The following is a 22956-nucleotide window of genomic DNA, read 5'->3' on the forward strand; positions in this document are numbered from 1 at the left end:
TATATGTAAACTATTCTCCTTTTTTGGACAACTTTGTTGAACAGATGAGAATTCCCAAGGCCAGTGCATGTGTGTTTTCTCTCCCAGACTTCCCACACACCAGGGTGACAGGCAGTACAACACAGGTCAGAGAAAATCAGGATGGAACTGTCCTGTACTGCTTCAACAGCCAGTCCACACACCAGTGCTAGAGAGATGTCTTGTAAAATTCAAATTGATGAAGGTCTGACAGTTTTGGCCTAAGGTGTTGTAGCCAGTACATATACTAACTTATTAACAGGGAACCTAAGAGCTGCAGGCATGATTTTAGTTATTATTAACTACCTTCCTCAGTATGACAATCACTGTGGGAGATTATTGAGTTAGAAATGGCATGTGAAAAGAAACAACAGGAACCAAAGTAGGTGGAGGAAATACACAGGATATTAACAGTAATTCCTAAAATACTCTCAGATTGGTGGTAGTTATTTCAGAGGGTGGGTAGATTATTTGTTTTTATAATATTTTTGCTTTTTGGTTTCCTGTTTTTTATTCAATTAGACTTTTGAGGTGATATAATAGTCCTTTTCAAGTTAGTGATGAATGTTCACTGACCTCAATATCAAGAGAAACAACAAAACTACACTTAATTCTCCCACTTATTTTATTCATACTGAATACAACTTTACTAAAATCCTGAAGCCAGTGACTCCAAAGACTATTGCAAAATTTAAAGAACAATGAACTTCAAATTACATACACATGAAAAAAACAGCAGAGGGTTTTGTCAACATTCTCAAATATTTACCACTTTTCTTCTTCCTACTGGCTGTTTATTTTCCCCTGATTAAATACTGAGCTCCTTGGGACAAGCAAAGTGCTTATTTCAATGCCTGGAAATCACATAGCACATTGTGCAGATTAAGGGAAATAAATACTAAAGCCCATTATGGGAAGATGAGTCCTGCCATTGCATTTAATCTTCCTGTTTTAGCTACTTGAGGAATGTGTGTCCTTTTTTTTCATCTTCTGCATATGCTTATATAAATGCTGGAGAACTCAACCATACGTATGTCCACACCAAGGAACAAACATACAATAAAGTAAATAAACTCATTTTCTAGTATAATGGCAACAGTGAAGTAAATTCTGTGCCTAGTAAAAAAGGAGGAAGTCAGGGAGCTGCCAACTTAAACGTACTCCTCCTTTTTAGCACCTTGAACTCTCAAGAAAAGGTCTTTCTCTGTGCCATAAATCATTGAAAGATGAATAATAATTGTCTAGTCCTTAATCATCATCTATTGTTGAAACATTTGGAATTTTAAGATAAAGATGCACAGTTTGCACTGAAAAAACATTGTTTAAGATTATCCTTTCTGAAAATGTGAGCTTATTGTTATAAATGCAAAGCAGATGACCTAATGTTAATGTATTTTAGTGCTATTTTAGTACAGCCTATTCAAACTGTGCTAGAAAATAGACTTCATTAATGTCACAAAATAATGATTTTTGTGCATTATTTTATTAAACTTAAACATTAATTAAATTTAAAAATACTCTGGATCTATAAAACATTTGAAAACAGAATTCTACCACATTGCTGTAAGTATAGAGATGAACAGTTCTGAGGCTCTTGAAAGCTCATTCTCATTTTACTTTTTCCTAGCAGTGTGCCTAAACAAAAAGAATATGCTGCAAGTAGTTAAAGCCCAGCTAGAAATACACAGGTCTGTGCAAATCTAGTTATAGTAAGGAAAAGAGAATAGTTTAAGAGAGTTCAGTTTTATTTTTCCTTCAACTTCAGTAGCTTGACAACTTGAAACACAGAATTGCAATGCAAGCTATTGATGCCAGAGAAAACTCTACTTCCAAACTAGTCAAGACTATTCATAAAAAAATAATGTGTTATATAATGGAAAGATCTCCTCTTAGAAGAAAGCTTTAATGGGTTACTGCAAAAATATAGAGGAACAGCACCCTGCTTTGCAGAATAAATGGCCTTGATAACAGAATCTCTGGCAATAAGAGTCATAATAAAGAAAAGCTTAGGTAAATAAAACATTTCCTTGTCCCCCAAGTGTATTATCTGCATTTATATATTGCATTTATACCACCCACATTGTGTAGAGTACAGCAATTCTTTCTACACGTAGCTCTGGTATGAAGAACAACTAGTTAAAACAAAATGGGTACCTGATGGAGGGGATTCTGGTAACAGAAAAAAATTGTCTGCAAAGCCTATAACCAGTCGTACATAATTCTTGACCTGCTCCTATTGCAGAGGGGAGAAAAACCCCTACAGCTTTAATATGATAAAAACTGCAACTCTGAGATTGTAGAGCTCATTAATCAATCTGCACTAGCCCTTAGGGCTGGTGGTGGGGAACAGGAAAGGAAAGTTGACTATTGGGAAAGAAAATACTAACTCTCAGTCTCACTTATCTGCAATACTATATATATATCTGAAAATCTGGGAATTCAAATGCATCCATGTGCTCTTGTAAGGAATATGACCTAGTGGGATAGAGATGCATATTCTAGAGGAGTAGGCCTTTAGTGTCAACGGTTTTTAGTCTATTTTGTCTCACAAAAAATTGTGGAACAGGGTGGGCATTATTCACCTAATTATCTTAATTTAAACAGCATTTGTTCAAGTTTTATTTGTCATCTTGGGTCAAAAACAAATCAGGGAGGTTGCAATTATATGTGACTATTTTCTAAACTATCTTCGGGAAGAAACAGTGATGCTTCTCCAGTAGCTCTCTAAAACCTGTCAAGAAGTGGCACAGCATCTGTAGGTAAAGTTAAGATAATTTTAGACTTAAGCTTTTGATAAAGCAGTTCTCTTTCATGCTGCCAATGAGAGTGCCAAATTATATACAATATTATATATTCCTCTTTTTGTGTGCTGCATATACAAGGAAATGAAAGAGATAGATAGATAGATAGATAGATAGATAGATAGATAGATAGATAGATAGATAGATAGATGTAAAATCCAGCCTATGTCCACACAGTTGCTGTCTTCTCAATATAAAATAATTCCCAGATTTCTTCTTAAAATTCTCTGGGGCTTACTTGGTGTCATAACAAGGAAAACCAATATTTTGTGTGTATTTTCATCCCACATACAATATCACCAGTTTTAGATCTACCAGATCCTGGTAGATCTAAGTAATAATGCCTGTGATTATATTTCTCCAATGTTCCATTAATATTCAAATTAATTTAGTAAGACAGAGGATTTTTAATTTTAACCATTGTAACTGGCCAATAACATTTGGGTAATATTCTGTTTAAATTTAACCATCTTCCCTGTTGCAAGCACCATTCCTGACCTTAACATTGTACAATATTATCTGCTCAGCAAATTGTACCAATAGTCTCATTGCATTTTTTACCATGTAAGCTTATCAGGAAAAGTCAGGAAGAGAAAAATTCACAGTTCTTTAGAAAAGAATTTAAATGAATAAAACAAAGATATTATTAGCAAGTCTAAATTCCAATACAGTTATAGAAGCAGCAGAAACCAGAGCTGCTGCTTAGTCCTTTAAACAGTGTCATTAAAAAAATGAGCTGGTGAAAGAAGTAGCGCACACATCGTATGAGGAGCAGCTGAGGGAGCTGGAAATGTTTATCCTGGAGAAAAGGAGGCTCAGGTGGGACTTTGTCACTCTCTGCAGCTCCCTGGAAAGAGGTTGGAGCCAGGAGGGGCTCAACTTCTTCTCCCAAGGAACAAGACAAGAGTTGCACCAGGGGAGGTTTAGATTGAACATCATGAAAAAAATATTCAATGAAAGGGTGGTCAGATACTGGAACATGATGCAGGCAAGTGGTGGATTCAACATCCCTAGAAAGGTTCAAAATATGTGTAGATGTGGCACTGAGGATCTGTTTTAGCGGTGGACTTGACAGTTAGTGGTTGTACTCGATGTTAGATGTCTTTTCCAACCTAAATAATTGTCTGTTTCTATGTGTATCACTCAGAAGCATAAAATTGTCATGCACAGGGAAAAACTGAAGCTGCTGACATTCATAATATTGAACAAACAAAATCTTTCTCCCCTGCAAGGGGTACTTGCCTCAGCACTACCTTACATAAATTACTGCCTGATACAGAGCACTGGCTGAGTAGAGAGTAGAAAAGTATGTGCCATAAATATATTTCTAATATTTTCTCTGAAAATATTTTTTCTAATATTTTCATTCTGAAGAAAAGAATCAAAATATTGCTATGGATTGTCTTATTTGAGAAAGTCCCTCATGCAAAGATGTTTTATGATGGTATGTAAGGCTTTGATGCCTACTAAAATGGAAGAGTCAACGAGTTTTGAGTACAACCATCCACCAGGTTCTTGAGTTGATCCTGAATGGAAAAAAAAGCAAACCAGGACCTTGTTTCATTACTGTAGGTGTAATCCCAAAACAGGGATAAACTAATTCTGTTAGCACCTGATTCTGTTAGTGCTGACATTTTAATCGTCCTTGTCAGCTGTAACTCACTGGGAAGGATAAGCCCCTTGGAAAAAATGGTGAAGATGGATAAAATTGCAGATTGAGCGTGTGGAAATTGGAGGAATGGAGGCCATATGACTGAAGCTCACAACTGCAGGACTTGGATGTGTAACATAGTTAGTATGTGACTGTCAAAGCTTATGTCAGATCATACCTAGCCCCAATTTAGTTCAAGTACTGAATTTGCACAAGTGACAGCAGAATGCTCAGGGCAGACTGAGCAGCACAGAACTTCCAGAACAATCTTCTGCCAAGGAGGAGGAAAGGATCTGCTGGATGATTTTTGACATGGATTCATTTGTAATGCTCCTTCAATCCCAGGTGGAAAGCATCACACTACCACTTCAACCTGGAAAAGTACTTTGGGTTTCCCAGCTGTCAGATGCTCTGCAGACGTCTGCCCCAAGAGAAGCTGCAGATTTTGGAAAGCTTGGCTGGCAGAAAGAGCTGGCCCACAGGAGTGAGACAGGGTCTATAAATAGAGCGTCTTTTCTGAAGTACTCTTTGTTATTTTATACCTTCTAGATGTAACTATCTTTTGACATCAGTGAAGTCCCTGTCAGGGAATAGCTACATGGCTTTAGGGTGCTAGAGCCCTGACAGTATCATTTCCTTGAGGGGCACAACCTGCTGAAAGGAGAATGGAAAATCAGGGCGGAAAGAGTGTCAGTCTGTGTGAACTCACTTAAGGGATGGAAGCAAGAAAAAAATATTGCTGAATCAACACAATGTACCTTTCCATCCTGTGCTGCTGTCTCCAGCAGCTCCCTCATTAAGGTGCACATTTTAAGCCTAGGAATCTGAGTTTTCAGTGCTTTAACAGATAGTCAGCCTCCTCCCCAGATTGAATGATTTGGCCAGTCTGTGAACACAGTGCAAAATGAAAATTATTTTCCATAAAATAATGAATAACTTTCTGCAGTAACAATTATAAAACACATGAAATATACGCATAAGCACACATAGAGCAAGGTGTAGCTGTTGGTAGATTTGGAATTTTGCTCTTGGTAAATTTGGACTTTTTAATAGGTGACCTTTGTAATCCCACGTAGAAGATCTGTCCTGGATATGAAATTTATACTGCACCTAATTTCACTCAGAGTGCCAATTCCATAGTTCAATATTTTTCATTTATTTCAGGTTTCCATGGTTTGTTTATACAATGCTGAAAAGTCATTTAAGTTATTCTTCATGCTACACTTCTCATTTTGGTATTTATGAGAAACTTCTTTTCCAAACAGGCAACAAACCCCCAAAATCCTAATCTGCTTTTTGCCCCTCCAGGGTGTGAAGAATAACTCTAAAAAGCTTTTCCAACTCAGAAAAGCCCACATCTGTAGAAGCATATAAACTGAGGGGAGAAAATATCTTTCGTTAAGTCAGGGCAGATCTATTTTGTATTCTAGCCATTTACATAGAACAGGATTATACTTCTGCACTAAATAAGTGGTAAAGTAATGCCTGGTAAAGTATATATTATCTTCTTAAGCATAATCTCATAATCAGATGTAGCAGCATCTTAAACAAATACATTTCTCAATAGGTGATGTTATACCATGCAAAGTAGGGGAATAATTTCACAGGAATTTGATACACTGTTAGTGCTTTTATCTTGTTCCTAAGACATGGCATTGTTTGGGCATTAAAAGAATATTAAGTGCAAAGTTGCAAAATTCAGTTTTCAGTCTGTTTCAGTGTTGCTTGCTATGTTTTTCATACTTTGGTTTATAATCCCTTGTGATAGACTAAAAAAAAAAAGAACTAACACATTCCTAATGAGGAGAGTTTTTACTTCTCCATATTAACCTACTACACATTTGCTTCTATTTAAGGGAACAATTTTTTCCTGGCTTAAAGCTAAGCATGAAAAAAGCAAGGTAGACCACTGGTAACCAGATGCATGTAAAGAAATCATATTTTATGAATAAAAATATGAAGGACACTGTTGAGACAATTTTTTAGGGTCTGAAATACTTTTGCAGTCCATTAAAGTATATAAGAAACATGTTATGCCATTGCAGCTGTCTCTGACTCCTCAGCACCAAGGCCTCATTTTCTGAGAAAAATTAGGTATGTTAAGTGTCTTCAGTAAATTTGTCATGAAACATTGAATAACTGGTTCACAGCAATGATACTTCATCAGTACCTACTCATTTGCCAAATGTTCTTTATTCAACTGACATCTTACACAAATCTATCTCTTCTCATTAAGCACAAAGCAAACTGCAGTACTGACATGTCTTGTACATTTTGTGTTAGTGCAAAAGATATATCTCAACTGATCAAATAAGGAAACTGGAACATTTGAAGCTTTTTAAAATAAAACACACTGCATGAAAACTGTGGAGCTTATGTCAGGAACATCTAGGAGCTTTGGCTGCTATGTATGGCACACAGTGGCCATGGCTCCGTTGTCTAACCTAGGAGGAGGTGGTCTACAGCTGAGGGGGCATCAAAGTACCTGGAAAAGGTTGCCCAGAGAAGCTGTGGATACCCCATTCCTGGCAGTTCTCAAGGCTGGGTTGGATGGGGCTCTGAGCAACCTGGTCTAGTGGAAGGTGTCCCTCCCCATGGGAAGTGTGTTGGGCCACAATGATTTTTGAGATCTGTTCCGACCCAAAGCATTCTATGATTCTATCATATCTTAAATATGGCCAGTTGGAGGTTATCTGTGGAAACTTGTCTATGACATATAAGAAACAGAAATGAATACAAAATGAGCAGAGCAACCACAACACTGAAAAACTGCAGCAATTCCTCTCTCCATATACAGAGATGTGTAACTCACAAAGTGCTCATTAAATCCCTTCTTCCTATTTACTCCACAGCCTGGAGAACACTGATTGCTCCTTTACAAATCATTCCAGGAGAAAGAAAAAGACGATTTCTGCAGTTTACATTATTTTTTTATTATTCCCTGAATAAAATCACATAGATCTTTCCCATCATAGATCTCAGAGTAAAAAGGCCACCTTTGTATTTTCTCTACTTGCACAAGAAAGAAAACCCAACAAAAAGCCCCCCAAAAGCAAACGAGCAAGGTAGGTGCAGGTCACTGATTGCTGTTGGTCCTTTCTAAAAAGTCTGAAATACTCACCATGGCATTCATGAAACAGTACCAGAAATATTTTTTAGATTTTGAAGATAAATATTTTTGGTGGGTAATGTTAACCATCTTACTGGTAGTGGTCATCACATCAACAAGCTGCAGAGTTCCCTGGTTTTTGAATCCACTGTGGTGACAATGAGTGTCCTGTGACAGAGCAATGACAATTGCAGACAGCTATTGGCAATTATAACAGCTGAAACTGAGGGAAGAGCACAAAAAAGGCATGGAGTTTAAAAACTGAGTGTAATGTATTAATATGAATGAACAACAAATCATAGTGTTGTTATCCTATGTTGGATTCTGGGATTACTCACAGAACACTGTGTTTTTAAAATCTGGGTATTATCATAACAAGACAGAAATTTGTTAACCAATACATGCTTCATTTATTTCACTAATTATAAATTACTGAAACACATCTTTCCCCTCTGCCCCAGTATAGAATACTCTTGTTATTTTCTTTCTTGATTCATGTACATCTTTTTCATCTACATTTTTATGTACATTAAAATAATGCTTCCTTAAGATATTATTTTCTTCAGATAGGGAAATATTGTTGCAGGTAAATATGAAATCCACTGCTGTACAAGCTAAACAGCAACGAAGGCTTTATGTAGAGAAATATTAGAAGCTCTATTTTGCTAACACAACCTGGTTTAATTTTCAACATACAGTTCTCCTGTCAATTCTCCTGTCATTACTCTCATGCCTAAAAATATGCAGATGCTCAAATATTTGCAACATTGGCTATTTAGTTATTACTTAGCAGTTAATTAATTGCACCAACTAATTAATAAAGGAGGAGCCATTTTGTTTCCTATTTCAGAATCCAGTGAAGAAGGTTATTCTGTTAAAAGGATTAATGACAACTTTACTGGAAATTACACGTGCTTATCCTTGTTCCAGTACATTAATTTTTTCCCAAAAGGAACTACATTTTAAAGGTAAGGATAATTTTAGAATCACAAAATTTGGGAATGGAAAGGTATGGATGTGGAGAAGACAGAAAGTCTTACTTTTCCCCAGGCTAGAAAGAATCCTTTTTAATTTCAGGAAAAAGTGATTTCTGTAGAATAAGAGTCAATAGGAAGATAAACAAGAGATAAATAAAGGTTTGTAAAGAATTGCAATCATTGCAAGACTGCAGAGGATCTCTGCACAGAGCATCTGCAGTTTGGACTAAGTATCTAATTCTTTATCAAACAGCACTAACCTGTTTCCCTGTCAATATCTTATGGCTGCACATTCTACAGCTTATACCTGTGTTCATTTCTCAGCCACTTTGAATTTGCAGAGGATTAATTTAATTGACTGTTTCATTAGCCTTATGATACAGGAAAGGATAAAAAGTAATCCCTAACTGCCAAAAGATCATTGCAATATAAAATGCATTTGCATTCAAATAAATCTATATTATAAACACATGAGTATATATTCATGATGTTAAGGAGAGAATTAGTATCAAGACCACTGTTCACACAGCATTTAGTATCTCCCTGTTATTCCCCATGGTTCACCTTTACTGATCAATGGCAAAGGACTGCAGTGCTTAGCTGAGATATTCCAAACTGCAGAGTAGGGGTTGGTGAGCAGCATCTGCTCTCTTGCTTTGCAGGGGAATGTAGAAGCTGACTTGATTTCCTGTGTAAAGTTCTCATTTGCAGATGCTCATATCTCAAAAGCTAGAAGAGCCAATTATTAAAATATTAAGCAGTACTTCCATGAGTCAGTCAGTAGCTTCAGAAGTTTCTAAAATATGTTCATTTGTGTAGACTACATCAAAGTCATAAACCCATTTTTTTAAAAGACTGATGTGTGTGACAATTGCATATCATTCCTCAGATTCACATTTCAGATTGAAAATTGCTCAGTGGTTCAAAAGAAAGATTAAAAAAACAACTGAAGTATAAGGGGATAAATTAAGATTCTGTGTAAAGATTCCCACTGCATTTAGTGGGTTTTGAAGAAGCATACATTTCAAATGACTTGCTAAACATTCTGTCTGCCAAAAGTAATAAAATAATAATTTTCACTAGTGAAATATCTTTCATCAAAGAATTACAGACTGTAAAGCTGTAAGGCTGGCAGTAAACTTATTTTGACTTGGAAGAAATTGAGATACAAAGAGGTTTAGGCCCAAATATCTGTTGCTATTATAGATATGATGCTATTCTCTGACAGGACACAAGAAGCAGACCCTCTTTACACTGTCAGGAAATGACAGGCTTTTTCTGCTTTCTGCTGCTTTGCATGGGTGGACAGGACATTATCCTCATGGGTGGGTGATCTGCTCTGGCAGGTTTGGGTCCCTCTGACCAGCACCACAACCTTCTCCTTGGCCGTGATGCCTTGTGAAGGCTGACCTAGAACGGAGACTGGATGGAGTTAAAGAATAAAGTAGGTATTTATTAAAAGGCCTCAATGGATACACCTTGGGCAGCACAAGAGCACAGGCAGGGGTACACCCAAGATGAACCCAAAATGGTCAAAAAATGGATGACCGGTCACGGAGTCTCTCACTTTTATAAGTTCTAGTCCATTAGCACATTGGAGTTAATTGTCCAATTACAGCTTTAGCCCATGAAGTCCCATCCTTCTTGTTTTTCTCTCTTCAGTCCATGTTGTTTATGCTCTTGGGCCTGAGATTCAGATCGGTTGTCCTTGGTCCCCAGCCAGAGAAGGAATTGTTTTGTCTCCCTACTCTGTGAAGAGAGCTTATTATCCCTTAATATGAACTTAGAACTACAAACCAAAGCAGTACAGAATCTGAAAAATATAAAAACTAAAACCTGAGGCATCAGCCATACCCAGGCACAATCATGGGCCTCCAGCCAGCTGCAACAAAGCACCTGGGAAACAGAGGAAAAGCTGCTGCTCACGTGCAAGATGCACAGTGTCACTAAGGGAACCTCCAGATGGGACTTGAAGCTCAAAACCATCACATTTACTCCTTGGTGGATTAACAGCACCCCAGGGCATGGGAGAGAGCTCCCACCCCCCTGGGGAAGCAGAGGACATGGTCCCAGGCTGCTTTCCTGCAGCAATCAGGAGCAGTGAGGCACCCCACAAGGCTCTGGGGATCCAGCTCCGCTTGTGGCACATGAAATGACCCCTTACCAAATCTTCCAAAGCAGAGAAAAAGGAAAGCTTTGGCTTTTACTTAAAAAAGAGATTTCTTTTGATGAACCCTAGCTTGAAACAAATCCAAAATCTACCTTGCTTTTGCAACATTCCTCAATGCACCTACCTGTGTCAAAGAATGGTTTAACATAAGAGGTGGGGAGATGTTCAGGAGTTTGTTTACCAGGAGGGAAGGAACCAGCAGTCTGTACAGTGAAACTTAATGTCAAGGCAGCACTAAATGCCAATTAACTACAGGTTCGAGGTGTAAAATTAGGAGTAAGCCCTCATGTTTAGGAAACTTAGTTTAATTTTTTGAGAAAAACAAATTTACTTCAAGCTGTGAATATGAAGGATGTCTGAAAATCAAGACTTTGCTGCTGTCGAAATATATCAGTGCTTCTCTATAAAGCCCTGAGCTTATGAATTAAAAGCAGCAAATGCAGCACACATATACACATACACACACACACTTGCAGAACTCAGAACCTCAACCCTGGCCTTGATTGAAATACCTTCATCTAATTTTTATAGCACCTGAGTATTCGAGATAAAGATGACTTTACAACTTTACTGGCATTATAGTATCTTTCCCTCCCCTCTATTTTGTCTTTTCAGGTCAAAATTCATTTATTTGCAAATGCTGGCCTAACATGCTTCTTAAACAATGCGAATCTTATAAATAAACTGAAAACATAATTGGAGGCATTGCAGGAATAAAACACAAAGCAACTAGCTCTCTGAATTTCCCTGTGCAGAATTAGCAAGGCATAATCTATTTAAATTTTACTCACATGATGGGTTTCTTTTGATTGTTATTGTTATTTTTCAACTACATTTTGCAAGTCATGAGAATACTGGATTTTTTTACCGAGTCGTCCAAAAACTCTGATGCATTACCCATATGGGAATCCTGGTGGTGCTTTGTAATGGAAGGGAAAACAAGAATCAGGAAGAGGAAAATCAATTTAGTCACCAAACATAAGGGTCACAGCCAAATTAGTTTCAGCACTGATGGCAAGATAGTATGATTTGAAAGGGAAGCCAAATAAAGTAAGAAAAATTTAGTAGTCAGCAATGTTTTAAATCATCTGGAAATAACATGGGCCATGACACAGCACCAGTGCATTGCATGAGCACTATAGGCACTCTCTTTTTCTATCACAGCTTCACATTCCTTTCAGAAAATAGGTAGACTGAATGTTTAAAGACCTAAGTCTTTCCCTGCAAGGGAAATATGTCACACAGCAAGACATCTGCCAGCTTTGTGTTTCTTAGCATTACCAGAGTAGGGGACATGATTTGTGATGGAGCAGAACGATAGAAGAGGCCAAAAAGAACATGACCACAGCAATGAGACATCATTTATTCATACTTTTACTGCCAGAAGTAAATAAAGTTATGCTTGTAATTATTACAGCATATGTGGAACTAGGAGAAAAACTGCTGAAGCTTTATTGTGCAGATAGCACTGAAAGGCAGTTAATTTATACACAGACACACTGAAGAAACAGTACCCATTATCACTGCCGTCCACTCTAACACATTCCATCTTCAGCCAGATTTAATTTAACAAGAAGAGCTTCAATCTGCCACTGCTGCAGTCTCTCCCTCCTGCACTTCACAGCCTCTTTTATGTGTCTGGAGAGAGAAGGAGGCACTGTAATTAGCTGCTGATATTAACAGGCTTTCTTTTAGTTTATGAAGTTGGAAATAAATGGTCACATTACTGAGCAGGCTGCTGGTTACTCATCATAATTTTTTTAGAGTTATTTAAACTGGGTGTGAGCATTCTTGTTTCTGAGCTGCTTTCTTGCTTTTGTGTAATGGAGCTTTTCGTTCTGTATCAAAGCAAATTGGGGTCCCAGTTCTGTTTATGTTATCAGCATGGCTTCATCCAGTGAGATTACAATCTCTATTATGAAAACATGAAGAGAAGCAGACAGCACAGCAGCACAGTGATGTGTACAGATACTTTCTTCAGCAATTTATAAATCTTAGTCTTAAACAGTTAGGAGGTTTTGCCTATTATGTCTACTTTGTCTAGTACAAAATCAGATAAATCTTCCTAGAAAGCAGGACATTCTCAGAAGTGTGTGGCAGCAGCTTCATAGAAGTGTCATATAGCCATTGGTTTTCACAGTACTTGTAGGAACTTAATTTTCTCCAGATACAATTTCTAAGTTGTCTGAAACTGTCCAGAGGGCTAAAAAATTATTGGACAGGTCAGGAATACAGGGAAAGGTGGAAGGTGTGCAGAGAATGGGTTTAATGGTAGAGAGCTCACTTTGGTGCTCAAACAGTTCAGAAAGCAGCACACCTGACTGAGTTACAAAAGTCTCAGCAGTCAGAGTGTCACATCATAGACAGATTTTTGTCAAGTGTACGTAACAGTAAAAGGAGAAGTTCCACCAGAGATAAAATTTCTCCTTTACCATACAATGTCATTTTTTCCTGAAGTTTCATGAAACACTTGCCACTGCTCTCCTCTTAACAATTGTACCAGCACATTTTTCATCAAGGATTTTTTTTCCCCTCTTTATATTATTTTTATTTAGAGAGTGAGAAAACTGTTACGATTTAAACCATAAGAAATGTTTCAGTAGCATTAAATGAAACCCAAATCTTAGAATTGTAGAACCAGAAAATGATTTGGATTGGAAGAGACCCTAGAGATCATCTCTTTCTGACTTCCCTGCCATGGGCAGAGACACCTTCCACTCGAGGTTCCTCAGAGCCCCATCTCAGGCCTTGAACACTGCCAGGAGTAGGGAGCTGCAGCTTCTATGGGCAATCTGTGCCAGTGCCTCAACTCCCTCAGAGTAAAAGAATTCTTTCTAAAATCTTATTTAAACCTATCCTTTCAGTTTATAAAAACATCTGGCCTTCACATATTACTACTTGCCCTTGTCAGAAGTTCTTCTCCAGCTTTCTTGTAGCTACATTTAGGTACCTGAAGGCTCTAGAAATTCTCCCCAGAGCCTTCTCTTGTCCAGGCTGAACAGCCCCTGCTGTCCCAGCCTGTCTTCACAGGAGAGGTTTTGAAGGTCTCTGCTATCTTTGTGGCTCTCTCTGGACTCACTCCTGTTCAACATTCTTCTTAAGCTGGGGTTCTTCAGGTCTGTACACAGAACTGCAGGTGGGGTCTCACCAGAGCAGAGTAGAGGGAGAATCCCCTCACTCATCCTGCTGCCCAAGGTGATTTGGATGTAGTCCAGGACACATTTGGCTTTCTAGGTGCAAGTGCACAAGGCTGAGGCCAGTTGAGCTTCCTGTTCATCAATTCCCCCAAGTCCTTCTCCTCTGGGGGAAGGCTGCTCTCAATCCATCCTCTGCACAGCCTGTGTTTTCTCTTGGGGTCGCCCCAACAGAGGTACAGGACCTTGCACTTGGCCGTGTTGAACTTCAAAAGGTTCACATGTGCCCACTTCTCCAGCCTGTCCAGATCCCTCTGGATGTCATTCCTTCCATCCAGAGTGCTGACTGAGCCTCTCAGCTTGGTGTCCTTGTCAAACTTGCCAAGGTTGAACTTAATGCCACTGTCCGTGTTGCTGACAAAGATGTTAAACAGCACCAAGCCCATCAGAGACTGGGAGAAAGACATAAGCACTCAACCTAAAACATATCTTGATGCTCATATTTGATTATAGTAAGTATCTGGGGAAGCTTCTTTCTAATTTTGTTGAATGATAAGCAATGTAATCTTTCAGGCTGAGTCTCAGTAATAGCAACCTTAAGGACAGCATTAACTGGCTTAATGGATCCTTGCATTTGTTTCAACATATATGCTCTTCTAACCCACTTTCACTCTTGTCTAAATTAAACTGAAACTCTTTTTTCAAAGTTTTCTCTCTTGCTCATATTGCAAGTATTTTATCCAGATATCTGCTCATCTTAAGACCTTAAGTAATACCTGATGGAGCAGCTTCCCCTGCAAACTGTTCACGAAGCTGCAGACTGTCGGGCAGTTCTGCTTCCTTTTGCCAGCCAGTCAGTGGAATCTCTCCATATTTCTGCTTGTTCCTGGTTTAGAGATGTGGGAGTGGCAGCAAAACTTGAGTTTGCTACAATCATAGAATAACACTATCTACAGAATTTTTTAATAGACTGAATCCCTGTACATCCCTGCTTTTCCAATAAATGATAGACATCTTTTCAAACCCCAATTTTTATCCTTAGTTATACAGCAGTACTCCAACTGATGATATAATCTACCCTTTCTTAGAGCATATTTTCTGCGCTAGAATGAAGAGTAAGTTTAAAATTGAAGATCCTTATTTTGCATAATTATATGTAAAGGCAGGAAATGTATTTCTATCATTTATTGAAGCTTTTTACAAGACTTCATCCCCGAATTCTGAACGAAAGTACATTTTATATGTATAGAAAATACCAGCAGTAGCAGTCAAGAATAGCTATGGTAACAAGTCTAAGAGATTTTGACTCATATCATAGTCAGTGAATAAAATCTCTTTATATGAAATATCCCCAAAGACTTTTTCTGAGCAAAATTATACAACTGTTTTTCTCAGAGTGTGATGGTGTATCGCACAGATGACAAGACCCAGAAAACTGGTACACTGCTGAGGGCTCTTTTCACAACACATGCTTAGCAATGTGGATGCACACAGGGTCTAAATTCACTCCATGTCTAACAAAAGGTGTTGCTTTATTTAAAGAAAATTCATTTTCTAAGCAATCTTCCTTTAGAAGTCTTAGAAGAAATCTTGAAAAGGAAATAAAAAAAAGCTGCAGAAGGTGCCACCAGTTTCTTTAAAATTGGGATCAAAATGTTCAACAGTATATTTATTTTACATGCATGCCAAGAGTAAATATTAAGGAAACTGTCCTGTCTGACCATCTGGGAGCAGCTCTGACAGTCATACTCCCACCCCCTCGAGCTAAGACTGAGGTTCCTTTGCAGCCATGCCCGTATTCTCTTGCAGCTTGACAAGGTTTTTTTACTGGCTCAGCTCCAGGTTTCCCATAGCAAAGTTTTAGATGTCTGGATCCTTAAGCTGGTGTATCAACTGAGTAACAGCTCGAGCTGGTGCTTCCAAAGAGGAACCTGAGCAAAGGAAACCCTGGGTTTTATACCAGTCTAAATATGTGAAAGTCTGGTTTCTCAGCTCCTGGGTGTCCCTCACCTGGTCCCTTTGTTGTGCCTTTGTTGTGCAAGGGACAGCAGTTCACAGCCTCTTGCCTTGGGGCTCTGGCACCCCAGAGCTGAACCTGCAGCTCCACAGCAGCTGCACACTGGGGAACCTGCACTGAGTGCATTTCTAAACACACAGATCCTCAGTACTGCAACATCAGTGCACTTCAGCAGGATGGGTATAATTCTCAAATCATTGCTGTAATTCAGAACGGTGAGGAAAAAAATTGCATGTGACATTATTATTGACAATTTGCACTCCAAGGCCATCTACTCCAGGGTTCAACAGGGACATAACTCATTGTTGAAATGTCTGTGGGAATTATTATTAAGTAAGCTAGTGAGGAATTTTATAACATTTTATAAAATGTTATAAAATTTTGTAATTTTATTTATATTATATTTTTTATCATGAGGCTTTGTGAAAAGAATTTCATCAGAAGTTTAAAAATATTTGTTACATTCAGATAATGTTTCAAAGAGTGGAAAATCTGTATTTTCACTGATAGGTGTACTTGTGCTTTATTGGCTACTTAAACACTACCATGTTTGTAATCAGGTTGCTTTGACTTCTGATAAATCTCTAAACTAATGATAAAGCTAATGGCAGCCTACACATGTGGCCATGCCTCTGTACAGTTGACATTCTCCTGACTTATTTCCTTGGGGATTCCTGACTTCAGCTACTCAAATATCTGCAATGGATTTGTCTAAAAATAAAATAAGCATCATCACATACTCCTCTTTCTATCCAATGTCAGAAAATGAGTACTTGCTAAGAACAATAATTTTAACCCAGGACTTGCATTTTAGTAGGAGATGTAGCAGCAGTAGATTAGCAACATCTGTAGCAACAGCAAGACTCTTAAATTGTATTTAGAGAGCCCTAATCTATGTTGGATGTTCCCATGATTTGTGCTGTGATATGAGTAGCCCAGGAAGTAGCTAGTCAGATACATTCTGAGTTTTTCTCTTGCTTAGAAGGGGAACTTTTCTAGTGTGTCACCGACAGAACACACCTCTGTGTCCTGTTTCTGACCATGACTGGCAAATGAGTCTCTTCTGTGGAAGAAAAGCCTTCATTTGCTCCCTGTTCACAATCCAAGAGGACTCACTCTAATATGATCCCTTAAGGTCACATGAGCAATTAGCAGAGACAGAAACACTCTCCAAACAGATGACTCCAGACTTTTGAATGATGCATCATTGACACTCTCAATTTTGAATGCATCATTCACACTCAATTTCCACAGCTTTCTGCTCCATCTAAACACCAAAAAGCAAGGTATCACAAAAAAATGCTCAAAAAAGTCCTTCTTAGGTAGACTTAATTCTAATTCTAAAGTCTTTAATTGGAAAATGTTCCCGTGGGTCAGTTTAAATTCATTACATTTTTCTGCCCTATCTTTTAGCAAGAGGAAAGTTTAGCTACTTAGGTTCCCTGCACCAGATTTCAGCCCTTTTCCATCTTCTCTGAATTTCCTGATATTCTGGACAAACTTATTCAACTTTCTGTTTACAGATTCTCTCAGAAAAGCAATGGAATTTCTTTTATCTCCTTCCATATGTAGCCATGCAGAGGGAACTTAATAGGGAGGTTTCAGTCTAATTCTGGCCCTCAATGACATCATAGCTCTTTGCATAGCTCTGTTGGGTGGCACCCACAGGATCCTCGGATGCTCTCAGGGAGTGCTGTCCAGCCAGGGATACTCTGTTGATTCCTTCTTTTGAACATCCCTTCTGTCCTTTTCTTCATTTGTTGTTGTGCAATTTTGTATCAATTCTTAGTTCTGACCCCCACTTCCTTTTCCAGGGCTCTTTGTTATTCAATATGGATTTCCTCCAACTCTTTTTATATATTCTTCAATAAATATATTTAGAAGAAGAACATCAGAACTGGGCAGGCACACAGCAACGCCTTCTCATGGCTGCTCCCACCAGACTCAGGCTTGGTTAGATCCTGAGCCAATATTACATTTCCTATTCTTCCATCTCAGTTACAAAAGTGAATAGCATACAATCTGCCTTTGAATTCCAGGAGAGAAAACCACAAGCAAGCAAACAAACAAACATAAAAAACTCAGCCATGCTTTGATGTATCACCATGTAGATACTTTTACATTTATTTAAAACTCAACAGCACATGATAGTCCTCAATTTCTGTTACTGACCTCATTAAAATTTGTGGGGAAATTCTGTCTTTGAAGCTACAACTTATCCCTTTTCTCCAAATTGTCTGCTGCATTATGCAGTTATTTGCTTTGCTTATATATAGATCCAGCCACATCTCCAGACCTGCCATGGCAGGGTTTTATTTCCATATTCCACACCAAGGTAGATATCTCCATATTATTATTATTATCTCCATAGAGCCACACCAAGGTAGATACACTCTGCTAAGTCAAAAAGGCCTGATAGGATAAGCTGAAAAGATGTCAGAGCTCAGACACAGGAACTTCAATTGTCTCATATTTGGGTAGTTTAAGAAGATACTTTCCTTTATCTTCTAAAAACAAGATCAGAAAGAATTTATTCTTATTTTCCCGCTTCCAGTTACATGTTACTTTCAGTGAAGCATTGAGGAGTTTTGCCAGAAAGCAACATTTAGTATGTCGTAGGAGAGGCTGACTGGCTTACATGACATAGAAGTAACCTGTGACACATACATTGCAGTTCCATCCTGATGTCTTCTAATTTCTGCATCCAATGCAAGGACAAGGAGAATGTGTGACCAGCAGAGAGTGGATCAGCAGCCCCTTTTGGCAGCAGTATACCTCAGATGTGAAATGGAACTGCACACTAAGTTTACACATATGCATTTCAGTGAGCAGAGCTGTGTTTGTGTAATAGATGGCAGCATTTGGTATTAGCTCCTCACATGCATCACACAGTGAAAATCATGTTCTATTTTTTTTTTTTTTGGCGTAACAGAGTACAAAGCCTCCTATTCAAAACATTGATCAAATTATAGCCATAAATAAAACTATGAGTTCAAAGTAAAGAGGAATTTGTGTCAGTGATGGATTTTGTCTGGGAGATAGATTTATCACATAGAATTTGATCGTGCCAAATCCTTAACAGTAAAATAAGTAGTTCAGACTTATCACTCAGCATTAAAAAAATAATCTGGATTTCACTATTCTACATGTGCAAGTTTTCTTTGCCTCTATGGAGCTACATATTTGAGTTAAATGTCAGTGAAAATCACCAGTACAAATATAAAATGTGTCAGTGTGAATCATATCACTAAATTTATGTAGTAATTGACACTGGCACAAATTTCATTCTCGTTCTTGTATGACCATCTATTTTGGGCAGTCATTTCTTCCACCTTCAGTTTCCTGAGAATTATGTATGTATTTACTCCTTTAACTGTCGCCTTTAAAACTTCTGGGATTCTTTAGACAATTTCAACCAAACTTAATAGACAGTGATTTCAAAGATATTCTATACCTACATATTTTATGGAAAAAGGTGGCCACTACTGCTCAAAGACCTTACTACTGTGGTAGCAAGCCAAAGGGCAGCAATATGAGCTCTTTATTGCACAGCAGAATGTATTTCTGACCATGAGTCACAGACCCAGAGGAAATAAAATTTTTGCTATGTTTGATGTTTGCACAGTGCATTAAAACCAAGGATTACCTGTGTCACATGGTGGGCTCCTATATTGAAGTTCCACCATCGCACTTCAATTTTTCATGTCTTTATTGGCGGTTGTTGTAGAATCTTATAAAAATCATTTATAATTATAACATAAAAAAAAGGTTAGATGCCTGTGTTATAACACTACTTTTATTCTTTAATAAAATCTGATTATCTTGTTAAATGCCTATTCATGCATTCAGTTGAAAATGATAATATTGAATTCTTGTTTTTGAAATGCCTTTTCATTAATACAACCAATCCAATACAATTTGTTCTGCTGCTTACAGACTTATTTCTGTATGTGTCTTTCTCAACTAATTTTAAGTAGAGATAATGTCTGGTAGGGCAAGAAAGATAAGGGCCAGGTTCTGATTTCAGGGAAACACATCCAAATTTTTTAAGGAAAAGGATTAATGCAAATTGTCTTGTTTTTTAAGGTAATATTATAAACCCTATGTACTGGGTTGTATAAAATCCATTGCTTTTAGGAATCAGTTCATTGTGTCTGAGATGTCCAAAATCAAATTGAGTGCATTTAACTGATTTTAGCAGTCTGCATTCTTACAGGTTTGTGTTTGTCTTGATGTACAGATGTCCAGATTTTAGGAAGAAATAATTCTTATTTATGGCCCATGCAATATTATTCTAGAAAGAAAATTCACTCAGTTGAAAAAAAGATCAATTAATACAGTAGGTAAAGAATGTAATGATTTAAGGAATCACTTTGTTAATTCCACTCTTGGATCCCTATGAGTTTTCTGCCTTTTTCATGGTTGTACAACACTAAAGACTTCTTGGTGAGTGGTTTTAAGTCTTTCATAGTCATCTTATTGTTTGGAGATGAGATTACCACATCACATAGTTCTATTTCTAAAAATATATATTTCCTGACATTGAAAGAATGGAAGTATTAGCAGTGATTCAATGAAGATAAAAAACTGTGAAGCATCTGACATCAGATCTAGATCCCATGACATAATATTTGAAGTGTTTTCAGTTACATTTCAATGGGCAAAACTTTTATTGAAGGAGCAGTCTGACAGAAGAGCAGTAAATGCATCTTTTCTACCAGTTAATACTTCAGCATTAGAGATCTGTATCAGGGGGAAGGAGCTAAAAGAGAGGCTTAATATTTTGAGATTTTTTAACAAAACCAGTTCTGGAGCTCAAGATGGCTCATTTACAAAAAAAGCACAATCCTGAATCGCAGTCCACTGAAGGCTCCTTACTTCCCCTAGCATTTGATTATGTTATGGTCATATATGGAACAATATTTATTGCTGGGCTATTGCTCCTGTCTTAAGGGATACAGAAAGGTGAATTCATGTAGAAGACATGGGAATTCACACAGCTAATCAGTCAGAGCCTTGTGGCTCAATGTGTGAGCTCTCTTTTGTGCCCTGTATGCAGAAGTGGAGTCAGGATTTCATCTTGTGCCTGCTGCTGAGCACTTGAGAGGCACAGGAAGGGAGAGGCTTTGTCAAGGACTGATGGGAACTGGGCAGTCACTTGAACCTAACAGGGACTGAACAGGGGAACTTGTTGCTTCTGATAGGATCATCCTCCAGCTACAGACATAAATAACATTATCTGCATTTATGCACAAGCAGATACCCTTGCAGAAGGGCTTGTTTTAGGAATTACAGGAAGTGAGGCATAATTTTCCACAGGAACAAGTGCAATAGTTCTCCAAGATTCCAGTCCTTTAAAATATACTCTATATAATATAAAGAATCCCAGTCCTTTAATATATATTTTTATATGTAAGAAACCTTTATGGCCTAGGTTTGTTTCTTTGAACCAAAGCATGCAGGCAAATAGGAGTACCTGCAAAATGAGATTCCAAATTAGTAGAAGCTGGCTCTTTCATAGCAACATAGCAATAATCTCAAGATGCTGTTGATAAGGAAGACTGTCATTTGCTGCATGATTATATGCACATCTATTTCCATGCAACCTATATATTTATTTAGATTCCCTCCATTAATGTCAGAGATTGCTTAGTAAGGCACAACCATGCCATCCTGTAGGACAAGTAACAATATTTATGACAGTAGTGAAGAGAGGAAATGGTACATAATTAAGTGTCATAACTGCTTTAAAAAAAGCAAAGAGGAAAACCCTAAATTAATTAGTCAGCTATGTGTGCTGTGTAAGCACTATGGTCCAAACTCAGTAAGAACTACATACTTCATGTTCTGGGTCTCTATAATTAATTTTTTCTATTGCATTTAATTGTTCCACATATTTATTGATGGCCATTGTGGATTCTAAAGTTACAATCACAGCAGACTGACCTAGGAAACTACCTTAATCTTTAAAAATCCATCATTATCTATTCTTATTTCCAAATGCAGGAGATAACACTGAAAATTATAACATTGAACATTTAAAGTGTTTTTTTTTTCTTAAGTAAACAAAGTAATCTTGCCTCCATTTCATTACTAAACTATAAAATAAACTACTTATTCCTCAAACTTGTTTATCTAGTGTGGGAATGGATTTTATCCAAGAAGAAGCTCTTCAGTTTGGTATTCTAGCTGGGAGAAATTTCACAATGGAGCTCAACATCAGTGAGATCCCCCCACTGCTGAGCTGGTACCTCACACACCTTTTTACAAAACAGCTGGGATTACTGCAGGTGGCACAGCAACATCCAATAAAAACAGGAGAAAAATGAAAGCACAGAAAGTTAATGTCATTTAGGTTTAGAGATTGAAAAGAAATTTATTCGGCTTCTACAATCCCTATACTATGCTAGAGAGCTCCATTTGTGACATTCTCTAAACATTTTGGAAGAAGGGTTTTCCTTGAAGACCTAAGGGATATAAGTAGATTTTTCAGGTTAAAAACAAGACAACAAACAAATATACTAAGAAACAAATCCATATACTAGATCCTCTTGTCTGCAACACTCCCAGCAGCTCTAGAGAGCAAAAAATCCCTATGGCATTACTATTTGTTTACTTTACAACATATTTTGATTTTATTTTGAAATAGCATTCTGCTGTATTTTTTTTTCTATGCTGCCTACCCCAAGCCCTCTGTTTCCAGTGAAAATTCTCCTTAAGAATAATAAAATATATTTTCCCAGTTACACTCAGCCTCCCTTGGATCAAACTCTATTCTGCTCTCAGGTCTGTGGGGAATAATCAAGCAACATTAACTGTCAGAAATAAGATGTATAACATCCTGACACTGGAATTGCCTTTTTTTTTTTTTTTTTTTTTCCCAAGGAACAAAACCATTTCTAAACTCCTCACAAGGTTTACAAGCTAGCAATTTCTTTATTAAAAAAGCCACGACCATTGGTGATTTGCTTAGGGAAACTGCATTCAGATATAAAAGAAATAAATGAAGCTATAAATTATTCACCACTGTATTTACTAAGTATATTGTGCTACACAGAGTTATTAATTTGAGGGTAGAG

Source organism: Lonchura striata, chromosome 2 (assembly GCF_050655825.1).
Source record: "Lonchura striata isolate lonStrDom1 chromosome 2, ASM5065582v1, whole genome shotgun sequence".
Classification (NCBI taxonomy): domain Eukaryota; kingdom Metazoa; phylum Chordata; class Aves; order Passeriformes; family Estrildidae; genus Lonchura; species Lonchura striata.